Source organism: Sciurus vulgaris (assembly GCF_902686455.1).
Source record: "Sciurus vulgaris genome assembly, chromosome: 1".
Classification (NCBI taxonomy): domain Eukaryota; kingdom Metazoa; phylum Chordata; class Mammalia; order Rodentia; family Sciuridae; genus Sciurus; species Sciurus vulgaris.
Genome location: NC_136461.1, coordinates 53716440 through 53731021, shown reverse-complemented (window position 1 = coordinate 53731021; position 14582 = coordinate 53716440). Strand labels below are relative to the sequence as shown.

Sequence of the window (14582 nt, the reverse complement as noted above, 5' to 3'; positions counted from 1 at the left end):
TCAGAGGAAAAAGTGCTTCCAATTGAATATGATATAAAATAACAATTTTGTATATGTAGAAACTGTGGCTTGACTTGGGCAGGACAAATTATCAGTTGAAATCTGCGTATTTCTCAGAACCAAATGTTTTTAACAAAAATTAAGACCTCCAGGGAATTGATAATGAACATTTAAGAACCACATTCTCACAAGCTAATTAAGTTCTTATAACAACACAAAGCAGAATTATATCGCTGGGAAAAAGTCCAAGAATCATCTTGACCCCACTTTTACCTTGATATTTGGTAGAGCCTTTGCTTTGCTTCCCCCAGACTGAACCTATGTTTCCTCACCAAGTTAAGTGCTGAAATATGTTCAGTAAAGGACTCCAAATCACTGAATTGCTACCACTGGACAGGCAGCTCAAAACAAGGCCAACTATACACATTCAGTAACATGCTGCAAGAAGGAGAACCCTGTATAGGAGAAAGTAGCTGAACTGGAATTTTAAGGAGCCACTTTCATTCAAAAGTATTGTTGACTGCATAGTGTGTTATCAGGTAATATTCTGGAGATGTAGCTGTGGACAAAAGTTCCAGCTTACAGATATTAAGACAGTGTAACTTGGACTAAAAGCAACAATAACCACCGTTAACTGAGCACACACTATGTCCCAGGCACTATGCTTTGGGTACTTTATAAATGTTATTTCCTTGAATCCTGGCAAGATAGTCACCTTCAGACAGCTTTTTTCACACACCATAACATTTCCATTTTAAAATGTACAACTTAGTGACTTTTAGTACATTCTCAATGCCCTGTAACATCATCGCTCCCTAATTTCAGAATATTTTTATACCCTAGGAAAAAAACTTCCTACCCATTGAGCAGGCACTCCCCTTCACCCCTCCTCCAGCACACACCTCCCTCTAAAACTACTACTTGACTTTCTACCTTTATTTGCCTATTGTGAGCATTTCTTATAAATAGAATCATATAATGCATGGTCTTTTGTTTCTGGATTCCTTCACTTATCATAATGTCTTCAAAGTTCATTCATTCTTACCAGCCATGCTGGGCTAGTATCAGTAGCGCCTTCCTTTTTAAGGTTGAATAATAGTACAAAGTCTGACTCTGCCATATTTTATACATAACAGTTAATGCACATTCGGGTTGTTTTTACTTTTTTTTTTTAATGGTGCTGGGGATCAAATTGAGGGCCTCACGATGCTAGGTAAATATGCTACCACTAAGCTACATCCTGAGCCCTTCTACTTTTTAGCTATTATGAATAATGCTCCAGTGAATGTTTACATACAGGCTTTTATGTGAACATAATACCTTTGTGATATTCACATTCCTGGACTAAACAATCACTAGCAGAAAAAAACACAGAATAACTGACAAGTTTTGTGCTGTCCTACACTGCAGTGGTCAGGCCAGTCCTTTTTTTAGTCCCATTCACCCAAGTTCAAGGTGAATATAAACAATACGTATACATCTGAGGTGAGCAACTAAGATATTAGTCCATGGTTACAGAAAGCTGCCCAGACCCCTGCCATAAAAGATTTGTTTTAAGAAAGGTGGGATCGAGACCTTAAAAAAGTCCACTGTAATCAGGCAAAATACATTAACCGGAAAGAAAGTCTTTTGGGATCAAATGTTATTAACAATTTAAGGGTCTTTTTTTTTTTTTTTTTTTTTTTTTTGCAGTGTTGGGGATTGAACCCAGGGCCTTGTGCTTGCAAGGCAAGCACTCTACTGACTGAGTTATCTCCCCAGCCCTTAAGGGTTTTTTTTTTTTTAATTTCATTTGAATATTTATCTGTCTTATCTCTCCCTTTACATTTTTCAATACTAACTCAGAAATTGCCAGCACAAAGATGACAATGTTGTGTGGCATAAAAGCAAGGACTATCACAAGCCAGAAATCAGCTTGCAATCATCCTTGCCAGCACCCCATGAGAGCTCCTGTGTCACCAGACCACTGTCTCCATCCCAAGTTGCTGCCATCACTCAGAACCACAGGCAAAACTCCTCTGAACATATCATATGTCCACACTTTTCTGCTCGACCACTGTGTGCCAGGCACCATGCAGGGCACTGCAGGTGCAAATGAGAGCATCCTCAAGAAGGTCACCAAGGAGGCGAACAGACCTGAGGATTAAGCACACACAAGTTCAATTCAGAAAATAAGCAGTTTCAAAAAGAGGGTTCCTAATCAGGCTACTGGAATCCTAAATGTCATTCTGCCTCTCTTATAAATCGCAAGACAATTTTCCCATTAAGGCTAAGCTTCAAAAGATAAGACTTAGTATTCAGTGGCTTCCTTTTAACATGATCTCTCTCCCCTCCTCCCCATCTCAAGACCTCATTTCTACCCTGGAGTCAGAGTGGTCTCACTTGCACATCTGATTACATCACACCCCTGCTTCAAAGCATTCCACAGTCCATGCAGTGGCTTCCAAGTCCCTCCAAGATCTGTCCCTGGGTACATCCACAGGGTTATTTCCTTTAGTCACATCTCCACTCTCCAGCACGAGGGCCATTCCTTCCTCTTCAGCTTCCACAAGCCCTAGGGCATCTTGCCCTCCAACCTACAGCTCTCGGCACATTTGCATTTTATTTCTCATGTCAGTCTTCCCCACCACACAGTAGGGATGGTGTCTCTCTTGTGCATCACTAATGTAGGGTGAAGAGGGTCGGATACAAAGCAGATGTGCAATAAGCACTTAAAGACTGGGCCATTCCTTCCAATTCCATTCACTTCCCCACAGGACCAGGCTAACTGGGTCTTTTATCGCCAAGGCAGCTAATCATAACAGAAAACTAGATTCATTTACAAATACTACAACCACTAACGTGTAAGCTAAATTAAAATATCACATTGGGATATGTCTTCCCCAGCTAGTACTTCATTTTCAGTTCCACTACAAAGACATATCAAAAACAATGACAAGGATGCTGTCATGACAAATGAGATTCATTGGTCTTGCTATTACAATTAAGTCATTGATTCAAAAAATATTTACTGAGCTGGGTGCTGTGGCACACGCCTGCAATCTCAGCAACTCAGAAGGATGAGGTAGGAGGATCATGAGTTCAAGCCAGCCTCAGCAACTTAGCGAGGCCCTAAGTAACTTAGACCCTGTCTCAAAATAAAATATATATTTTTTAAAAAAAGGGCTGAGAATGTGGCTCAATGGTTCAATCCTAGGTACAAAAAAAAAAAAAAAAAAAAAAAAAAAAAGACAGAAAAAAAGAAAGAGAAAGAAAGGAAGGAAGGGAGGAAGGAAGGAAGGAAGAAAAACTTACTAAGCAAATACTCTGTGCCTGGCTATGGCACATTTTGCTAAGGTCAGAGAAACCAAACCAGGGAGCATCAGAAGTTGTTACCTGTTTGTTTGTTTTTGCGGTACTGGGGATTGAACCGAGGGGCCTTGTGCTTGCAAGGCAAGCACTCTACCAACTGAGCTATACTCCCAGTCCTTTTACCTGTTTTTTGATGACTCTGGCAGGCATCAAAAATTGACAACCTGGCCTACTTTCAAATCAAAGTCAAGATAAAGTAATACGCTCCTATCCTTTACTGACACACCCAAATAAAAACAATGAAAATTCAATTCTATTTTTCTGCCTAAAAAATATACCTATTCACCAGGCACTGGGGTGCACACCTGTAATCCCAGCAGCTTAGGAGACTAAGGCAGAAGGATCACAAGTTCAAAGCCAGCCTCAGCAGCTTATTGAGGCCCTAAGCAACTTAGTGAGACCCTGTCTCTAAATAAAATATTTTAAAAGGGATGGGGATGTGACTCAGTGGTTAAGCACTCCTGGGTTCAATCCCCAGTACCCCCCCCCAAAAAAAAAAAAAAATATATATATACACACACACACACACACACATATATATCCATTCATATAAAATTCTAGAACAGACTAATTTAGTGTTATGTTGAGGGAAACACACATGTGACAAAGTATACAGTAAAGCAAGAGAACAATTACCACATGATGTAAGATGATTGGCCTGAGTGGGGAGAAGGAGAAAGGACAGATGGGGCTTCAAAGATACTGGTAATGTTTTATTTCTTGGCTGGGTGGTGGATACACAGCTGCTATCCTTTAAATCACACAAATACAAACCCATATCCTCTTTTTGTTCTGATCAAGTGAGGGTAAATTGAATATAGACGACAGAGCTAGACCATTATTCATAGAACAGCAAATTCCCAAGATGCCTGTCTAAGTGACCAGAAACAGATAATTACTCAATGTTCTTTTCATTGTTGAAGCTAGAAAATGCTGAGTGAAAGACCCCTGTAATAGAGCCCGATTCCCTCATAAGGCAGCCCTACCCTACCTATCAGACATTGTGGAGGGAATAGAGTAAAGAGAAACTGTTTCCCCAGTACCACCTCTTTTCCAAAAAGTGTTGATCATGTCAAAACACACACATACACACACCAAAAAAAAAAAAAAAAAAAAAATCAAAACCCAAGAGGCCTGATCAACAATGAACTACAGCTTTGTGATTCTGAACTGTAAGTTCTTTATTCCCCAGTCTGCGAGAATATTTTAGCACTGAAGAAATTACTTGGAAAAAAATTTTTTCCCAAGGAAAAATTCATCCTATAAACTGTTTATCCTTAATATCACTTTGATGAATCTCTCCTCATAAGAAAATATGCTTTTAAAAATCTTGGTTAAAAAACAGATGACAGGTGTGTTGGTGCACGCCTATAAACTCAGCAACTCAGAAGACTGAGGCAGGAGGATCACAAGTTCCAGGCCAGTGGAAGCAACTTTGTGATTCTCTCAGCAACTTTGGGGACCCTGTCTCAAAATAAAATAGAAAAGACCGGGGATGTCATTTAGTGGTAAAGCACCTCTTGGTTCAATTTCCAGGACAAAAATTATATATATATGAAATTATATAAATGAAATTCTTAAATTCAAGGCATTTTGGCACTTATGCAAATGAGTCATTTCAGATGTCCAAGAGCCGCCCTTCAATTGGCCTTGCTCAAAGCCAGGCTCTTTTCCTTCACACCAAAAAGGCAGTTTTAAATCTCTCCCTGACACTTACTACTGGTAATTGTGAAGGAAATTCTCAAGCTAGAGTAGTGGCTAAGAACATACATGTTAGCCTGGTGCAGTGGCACACACTTGTAATCCCAAGATTATGGAGGCTGAGCATCATTGCAAGTTTGAGGCCAGCATCACCAACTTAGCGAGGCCAATTTCATGAGACCCTGTCTCAAAATAAAAGAATTAAAAGGGCTAGGGGTGTAGCCCTGTGGTAAAGAGTCCCTGAGTTTAATCTCTGGTATCAAAAAACAAACAAACAAATAACAGACATCTTAGAGCTAGGAAGCGTGGGTTCAAATTCCAGTTCAGCCATGTAAAGGTTGAAGACTTTGGTCATATTGTAAATTTTTTGCCTCCTTCAAGATGGTACCTCAGTTTCCTTGTCTATAAAATAGGAATGATACTACCTAGTGTTGTCTTGATAGTTGTACATATGTATTCATATGTATTCGGGACTTGGAATGATGCTGCTTTGCAAATTCCTTTCAAGGACATAGAGATAATAAGTATTTCTCCTACGTGCCAAGGGCTGTTTTGGGCAGTTTATATAAATGAAGTCATTTAATCTTCACAAGCATGGATTAGGCCAGTGCTACTCATTCCCCACCTCTGAGAGGAGAAAACTAAAGCACACAGAGGTCACGTAGTTTGCCCAAATTAATTCCATAAGTGATAGAGCTGTACTTGAACTCAAGCAGTTTCGCAGAGTGTTTTCTTAACTTATTCTGCACTGTCCAAGGGGTGTGAGCGTGTCCCTGGACACAAACATTCCAAAAGTGAGTGCACTCTTCTGGGAGGCTTTGAAGCAAACACCTGTAAGGAAGGGACGGGGGTGCGGTGAGCAGTGAGCCTCCATGTGAACTGAGTATTACTGGTGGTGAAGTGCCCTGTGGGGAAATATCCGTCCTTCTCAGGTCCCTGCAGTACTGGCTCTCTGGCTTAATAAATAAGAAACTTACAGCACGTGTTCCTGGCAGCTGTGTCCTTCCAAACTAAGCACCCTGCAATCTTGCACCACCTATCGAGTCAGCCTCCTCTACTCCCTTCAAGGGTCTCTCCCTCGTCCCTGTCCACATATCTCCAACGGGGATCACAGGGATCTTCCCACAATATAAGTTGGCACAAATTACTTCTTTCCCAATACCAATGTGTTCCATAGCCTACAAAAACGACATGTCCTAGGGATGGCATTCAGAATCTCTCGGGGTTAGCCCAGAACTATTCTCAAATCTCATCTCCCATCAGTTCCTGTATGGACAACCTATGACCCTGTCTCTACCAAGTGGAAAGTCAAGCCTGCTACAGACTCAGAGGAAAGACAGAGAAGAGAAGGAGGCAGGGCTACCTGTAAGTGTGCTCCAGGCAGGGAAATAATCTGACCTCAGGTCCCAAGAAAGCTTCCAGGCCTGGAGTTGGGCTTTTGAAGAGCTAGCAAAAACATTGACTGAAGAACTACCCTTCAAGTAGGACGTGCACCAGCCCCTCATGGGCATGCATCCTCCCACCTACACACACCCACTCAGTCTCCCATTTCCCATTGGTCAGTATCACCTATGTACTCCAAGGTCATGACTGAAAAACAGCTAAGAAGCTTTCCCTGATGATTCCCTGATGACTCCTCTCCTCTTACCACAGAGCAGGAGGAATCCCTTCTTCTCCATGATCCACCAGCAACCAGGCTGAAGTTAGTGCACGCGATATATCTGTTCAGACCAGAAAGAGACTTCCCCTTGGGTAGAGAAGGCCTAGGGCGCCCCACTGGACAAGTGTGCTGTGCCCACACACACATGTCCAGAAGATGCTGTTCTTCCAGGCAGACACAGCTCTGTCCCAGAGAACACAGCTCAGTGGGCAAGACAGAACTGGCTGCAATCCCTACAATCCTGTCAGTCAAATGTTCCAACAGGTCACACATCTGCACAACCACCTGGGGAGGCACTGAACTTTCACTGGACATGTCACTCTTGTTGAATGGAGTTGTTCACAAACCCTCCATGCCATATTATACTCCCCCTGGGGCCAGAGACTACCTTATTTTAACAATCAATAAGAGCCACTCTACTTGACAGCTCTAAACTCTACACCCTTCCATTCACAGGGCCCACAAATTACTAAATGAAATTTCTTCTCATTATACCCCTTGCCATATCTATCGTATGGTCCAATAGACCTGAGGACTGACTAGTCATGACTTTAAGACAATTAAGACTCTTAAAAAGTCTTCACATTCACAAAATAAGAATCAAACATTACCTGAATAGTTTCTTTAAATGTTACATTACAGGCTAATTCTATAAGAAGCCTGGAATAACTGAGAAAAACAGGTTATTGAATTAAGCAAAGCATTCTATTACCTGATTAGACTACACACATGGACAGTTAGCACATGTTGGGCAGTGGTTCTCACAAAGACTGCTTCAGTCTATTCAAATCAATTTAGAAAGATCATTACCACTCATTGCATTTGGATATCAAGCCTGAACTCTAAACAAGAAAGGATCTGTCCCTACAAGTAGGTGCTTGCTCTTCCTAAAGTTATCTGACGTTCTTAAACACCCCAAAAATGCATATGAGTCAACCTAAAAGATTGGTGATTAAGACTCCAAAGTATTCTCCATCAGAACAGGAAGTTTAGTGTTAAGGAAGCAACTTACCATTTTCAAACTAACATGCAGCTGCCCCAAGTGAGAGTTATACTAGGTAAGAACACCAAAAAGAAGACAGCCTTTCTTCAAGCTGTCTCTTCCAGCTGCCTGTGACAGATAAACTCTATCCTAAGAGTTTCCTAATAAATCACAAATTGATAAGGACTTGTAATCTTTTTCCGCATAAAAGTTATGCATAACTTTCAAAATAACTTAAGATTTTTGGAACCATAAAGACTTTTGATTATTCACTTTTGTTCATAAGACTAAGATGCCCACGAGATCAAGACACTCACTGACCACAGGCCCCAATATCTCTCCATTAGCATTTTGCTCCACTGTAGCTCATGATGGGAAAAATTATTCTTGGCATTTAAATTTTTAATAATTTAAAAATTATTCTGAAAGTTGTTCAAATCTGCTGTGTAATTGATTATCCCCTGGGATATTCAAATATTATCTAGATCTTTGTAATCATTTATCCCCCATTTCAAAATAAGTAAAAAAATATTTTTTAACCTATGAGCCCAAATTTATGTCAAGTTCAAACATGCATCTCTTTATCACTAATCTTAAGAACTTGTGGTGTGATTCACTTTTCAACATCAGCACCTTTTCAAAAGACAATACCTTTTAACATCGGAATGGCTTTTTTTGGTTTTTTTTTTTGTTTTTTTTTGTTCCTCGACCTGCATTGGAATGGCTTTATAAGGAGGCAAAGAGCAAACATGACATGAGGAATGGCCACCAGATTGGGAGTCGGGACCTCTGGGGTATAACTCTGCTTCCAACTCACTGCTCACATGACTAAGCACATCCACGTGCTTCACTTATCACCGCTTCAAGTTCCACATCTTCATGAGAGTTGGACCCTTCTGCCTACTACCTTAGTGTGAATCTCAATTCTCTATACCTGGCCTTGGGTTCTCATATGAAAGGGTAGGGGACTATTCCCCCAGCATGCATCAAACCACAGCAATTGCTTTTCATCCACTGAGGTTCCACCTACCCTGAGAAGAGGACCATTAAAGGCTAAACAGAGTACTGGTTTTCATGAGCAGTCAACACACTGATTATGCACATCTGCGTGTCAAGTAGTCAGGACCAGAACTCAAGCCTGAACCACCTGCCTAGAGGAGTTAAGGGCCAGTGCTTCATTAGGTCTCTTTCCTCTTATCTCCCTAGCCAGACCGGCTGTTTACATTCACTTACTTTAATTTTGTATTCTGGGTCCAAAAATGTGCTGGCAGTGGGTATGTTCCTATAATAGCCAAGGTACAAAGATGCATGGACAACAGCCATAACTGTGGGCGGGGGAGGGGCTGGCGTGACTGAGAAGGAAGGTGATCCAACATCCAAGCACCAAGGATATCCAAGAGATTGTTGGAGTTTCATAAGCCAACACATTTTAGATGTCCTATGTCAGGAGTATTTTCTTGGCCCAGAATCAGAACACAAGCAGTTATAAACACACCATGAACATCTGGCGTAGTACCACACACTGCCTTACATAATCAGCAGGGGACAGAAAGGCAGATTGGGATGGAAGCAGCAGAAGTTGGGCAAAGGAACAAGTAGGGAAAAGGCAAGTAATCTGAAAGGGTTGCCAAAACTCAGAAGAATTTCAGACCCAGAGTATTTAACCATCTTTTCAGGATCACGGTCTGCAAATCGGCCGTGGTATCCACCATACCAGGCACTGGCAGCCCTGAGGAGTAGGATTACACTTCAAATCTCCTGGGCTCTCTAGATTTTCTCTGCAAAAAAAAAAAAAAAAAAAAAAAAAAACACAGAATAGCCTCCCTGTAACCTGATCACAGTCCAATTACCAGCCCTACTCAGAAGACAGGAATTTCACTTTTAAAGCAACACAAAAAGCCATCCCTCTCTGTCACAGAAGGCCCGGAGCGTGGAGCAGATGCGCCCTGCACCTTGTGGCTGCCTCCCCGAGCAGGATCTTGGCTGCAGATCAGCCGCTGTTCTCCTCCAGTGCCATCTGCTCAGACAGGATGGATGGCTGTTGCTGCCCATGACACAGCCTTTCTCTCGCTCTCATTTTCCCCTCCCTTCCCTGAACTTTCTGGCAAGGTTCTCTTGGAGAACTATATCAAGAGGACCACAAATGTGTCCGGCACCAGCCTCCCAGAGGGAGTGGGTAGTATGGAGAGCAGAGGCTGCCACACCTCCCACAGGCCTCCTCAGCTGCACCCTCCAGCCCTCAGCAAGAACAGCCACAATATCAACACTGAGGACCACAGTCACCAATCACTTAAGCAACGGAGAAGTAATTGTCAGAACCATGATGAAAGGCTATTTTTCTTGAAACTGAAGTGTTTTGTACACAAAAAGGGAAAAAATTAATCAACTTTAAAATGTGCCCGTTTTACATATTATGTATAGACTTATGTGCATAGAATGTATACGTTATGTATGTATGTAAGTATATATACTTAAGCACAAGGTTAAGCTAATTCCTGCTGTGTGGCACATTAAAAACAAACTGCTGTGCCAAGTCTTTTTCTAATCCCTAGTATGAATCGTTTCATTTAATTCTTACAGCAACCCAATAAGGAAGTGCCATTATTATTCTTAGTTTTTAGTTGCAGAAATGGAGATAGAAAATGTCTGAGTAACTTAGTTGGATGCCTTCCCAAGCAATGGGATTAAGAGTCTGTACTCTGCCCACCCTTCCCCACCATCATGATACTGGGGACTGAACCCAAGGGTGCCCCACCACTGAACCACATCCCCAGTCCTTTTTCTTTTTTATTTTGAGACAGGGTCTCGCTAAATTGTGGAATCTGAGATTCTTCTATCCCTGTCCCTGTCTCTGTCTCTGTCTCTGTGGCAGCTGGGATTACAACCCAGAGTCTATATTCTTTCAACACATGTCCTGGAGCAACTGGCTTCTCTGGCCCTGTCTCCAAGGACTTCCTAACTTCCTCAAGCAATTAGTCTCTTCCAGCTCTTCCCACGCAAGAATTCATCTATTCTTTAACTGCCTACTCTTATTTTCTAAATCAAAACACCTGAAGGGCAGGATTTGTTCAGTTGAGTGCCTTAAAGACTCACAGAGCAAAGTATTTCATCAACAGTTTTGAAGATGGAATAAACAAAAAAGAGAAAAGAAAAAAGGAAAAAAGTGTAAAATATATGAAGCAGGAAAAAAATAATAAACCCTAGCACTTGAGGACCTGGCCTAGTCAAAAGGAAATAAAATTCTATAATGATCTTCTTTCTTAGACTTGGGAGAGAATAAACTTCATCTATAATTTTAATCAGGTTAAAATAAAAAAAAACAAACCTGACGTGTCAAAGCTTTGGCCCTTGTTTTGCTCTGGGCAGGGAAAGCAACTCAATAAGTTTTCTGACCGGTAAGGATAGGATTAGGGCTGGGAATGGTGGCACTTGCCTGTAGTTCCAGTGACTCTGTCACTGAGGCAGGAGGATCTCAAGTTCAAGGCCAGCTTCAGCAACTTAGTGAAACCCTAAGCAACTGAGTCAGACCCTGTCTCAAAATTTTAAAAAAAGGGCTGGGGATGTGTCTCAGTGGTTAAGCGTTCCTGGGTTCCACCCTCAATTAAAAAAAAAAAAAAAAAAGATAAAATTGTGGTTTATTTGAGGGGTTAATAATGAAAAGAGAAATGTCTGGGTAAGAAAGTAACAGATATTGGAGGACTGAAAGATGGAGATAGTCACCAGAAGGGTGAGCAGGAAGGCCACATGCTGAGCTGGAAGCCAGGGGAGAACAGGCAGTGGCTGCAGGGTGCCCAGGGAAGGGCTGGTTCTAAGACAAAGTAGTGTCTGCTGGGCCATGCCATGATGCGGCTCATGCCAGACCGGACCCTCATCACCTCAAACCTTCAGCGCAACTTCATTATATAAATTCTTTGGGAAAAGAAGAGTAAGGGTAGTGTCTAGCACAGGATGAAGCCATGTAGAAAAGGAAAGGCCTTGCTCACAAGGAATGATCAAAAAGCAGAAGAGAATTCCAGAAGAGCGTGAAATCTGAGGACGAGGTGAGTCACGCTGTAGGTGGTGGCATGAACAGCTTTGTGACCCCAGCTTCAGGTTTCTATTTGAGAGAGTACTGGTGGACTTGGGGAGAACTGACACCCCGTTTAGCCATTATGTCCCACTGACCTACATGACAGACAAAAATTGCCCAATCTAAGTTTTTATAGGTGTTACATCTATCTATCTATATCTATGAATAGATGATGGGGCATAATGGATTACAGAAAAAAGATGTTTGTGATAAGAAAGCATCGCAGACTTAACAGGGTCACCAAACACCCCCACTGTGAGAACACATCTATTCCCACACAGCACCGTGACTATATAATACGTCACACCATGCCGCGTATCATAATGACTCAACACACTCAAATAGATTTGTGGCATGGTTTGAAAACTCAGTCCAGGCTGGCTCAGAAGCAGAAAAAGAGAGGAAGGAAAAAGGAAGCACTAGAACTCTGGAAGGATTACTTCACTAACTAATCTAAAGATGAGCTAGAACATTACCAAGAGAAAACACTGAACTCTGCCAGTTTGCTGGGTAGGACAATCTATTCCCAGTTATTTCGATCCTGATGGAGTTTTATATATCTGAGGGTGTTTCCCTAATTTAAAAAAAAAAAAAAAAAAAAACTGCCTACAAGGTAAGAGCCCCTTGATTTCAAATATTAAGCTTATTCTATGGAAATGAAGCTGAATGCTCCATCAGCTAAACCAGTTTTGGAGTAACTTCAAAATATATTCACTTTCCCACTCTGCCAAATGGAAGGAGCAAAGCAAAGCAGGTATGTAGTTCACACAGTGGCCACAGCTGTTCTCTCCTAGGTGGTATAGGAAGGTGACTTTCTCTCTCTCTCTCGTTCTCTCTCTCTCTCTCTCTCTCTCTCTCTCTCTCTCTGTGTGTACCAGAGATTGAATCCAGGGGTGCTTAACCACTGAGCCACATCCCTAGCCTTTTTTTATATTTTTATCTGGAGACAGAATCTTGTGACATTGCTGAAACTGGCTTTGAACTCGTGATCCTTCTGCTTCAGCCCCGAGCCACTGGCATTATTATAGGCATGTGCCACCCTGACATCCCTCCCGTTTTATTACAAACCAGAAGACACCTGGAGTCTCTAAAGATGATGAGTCCACTACAATAGGGCCACCTTACTGTAGGACAATGACTGACCGAAGCCAAAAAAGTAATGTTACATTTTAAATTCATTCCACCTCAAGTACATAATTAGATTCCACTACTTTGCAACTTAAAAACAAAACGTCAGAACCGTCAGGTAAATTTAAACCTAATCAAATCAGATGATAACTTCTACAGGGACCATTCATCTACTCAGCCTTATTAAGCGCAGCAATATTCAATTTATATGACTGTTTCTCCAGTATTGAGGATTGAACCCAGGGCACTCCAGCACTAAGCCAGATCCACAGCCCTTTTTATTCATTTTGAGACAGAGTCTTACTAAATTGGCCTGACTGGCCTCAACCTTATTGTCCTCCTGCCTCAGCTTCCCCAGTAGCTGGGATTATAGGCATGTACCACCACTGTGCCCAGCTCTATGACTTTTAATATTTTTTTTTTTAGTTGTCAATGGACTTTTATTTTATTTATTTATATGCAGTGCTAAGAACTGAACCCAGGTGCCTCATACATGCTAGGCATGCATTCTACCACTGAGCTACAACCCCAGTCCTACGTGACTTTTTAAGAGCAACCATATCAATGATTTTGTGCAGACAGCAACATCAGATAAATCTGTAGGAAAAATAAAAAGGAAAGACAAGACAGGAGACCACACAAAAGGGGTGACTCCTTACAGGGAGCTGCCTTGGTGGAAGCCTAAACAGAGGGCAGTTTTGCCTCTCCTTATGTGGCACTTTAACCATCAGGGCACAGCCTTAAGTTTTCATTTGTTCTTTGTTTTTATTTTTGTTTTGTATCCTGGGGACAGGACCCAGGGGTGTTTTACCACTGAGCTACATCCCCAGTTCTTTTTATTTCTTATTTTGTTACAGGGTCTCAATAAGTTGCTTAGGGCCTCGCTGAGATGCTGAGGCTGGCCTCAAACTTGTAATACTCCTGTCTCAATCTCCCAAATAGCTGGGATTACAGAGGTGAGCCACCATGCCCGGCTCTGTATCTTTTTAAAAAAATTTTTTAGACTTTCATTAAAGATGAAAGAGCCTTAAGATACCTAAAAGCAAAAAGCAGAACCAGAATTACAGAAAGAGTCTATCATCATAACTTAACTTCTAGAAGCACCACTTGCCAGCCAGTGAGTTCCTAGCTCCTATCACTTAGAACATTTCACGCCACCAGCAGCAGTTCCAGCGAGGGCGTAGCGACCGTCTCTGGCTTGTCTGTCACAATCCCAGCTAGAGAAGAAGAGCAGTGTTTTGGTGCTGCTGGGCTTGGCTAGGCTTCTCTACCCTGCTCGTGCACACATTTTTTTTATTTTCTGGGGTTTGTGCTCCTGGAGTGTTTCAAATGTGACATTAAAAACACCTCTAGTAGAAGACAAGGAAGAACACCCTCCAATATCCCAAAACTGATCCTGGATTATGAAATTTGGATTTGCTTTCTGAGTCAACTTAACAGAAATATGTATCTGGCCTTGTGTGGGGTGGGGGTTCTAGGAGGCTCTTAAAATTCATTTCCTCCAAAAAACAAATGTAAATTCATTACTAACAACAAACACCAACACAGTGACCTGGGACTAGCATGAGTTACAGGGAGATGAACTCAAAAAAGCTGAAACAAACACTAATCAAAATGTATTTTACTGCTTTTTTTTTTTTTTTTTTTTTTTTTTTTTGGACATTTGATCTCCCCATTTTGCCCAGGCTGGC

At 41.6% G+C, this 14582-nt stretch overlaps 1 protein-coding gene across 9 annotated transcripts in view; it reads right to left on the bottom strand.

The window, feature by feature from the left end:
• AK4 (adenylate kinase 4) overlaps window positions 1-14582 on the bottom strand; it is a 64300-nt gene that overhangs the window by 32909 nt on the left and 16809 nt on the right. The gene's annotated exons all lie outside the window — the stretch shown is intronic.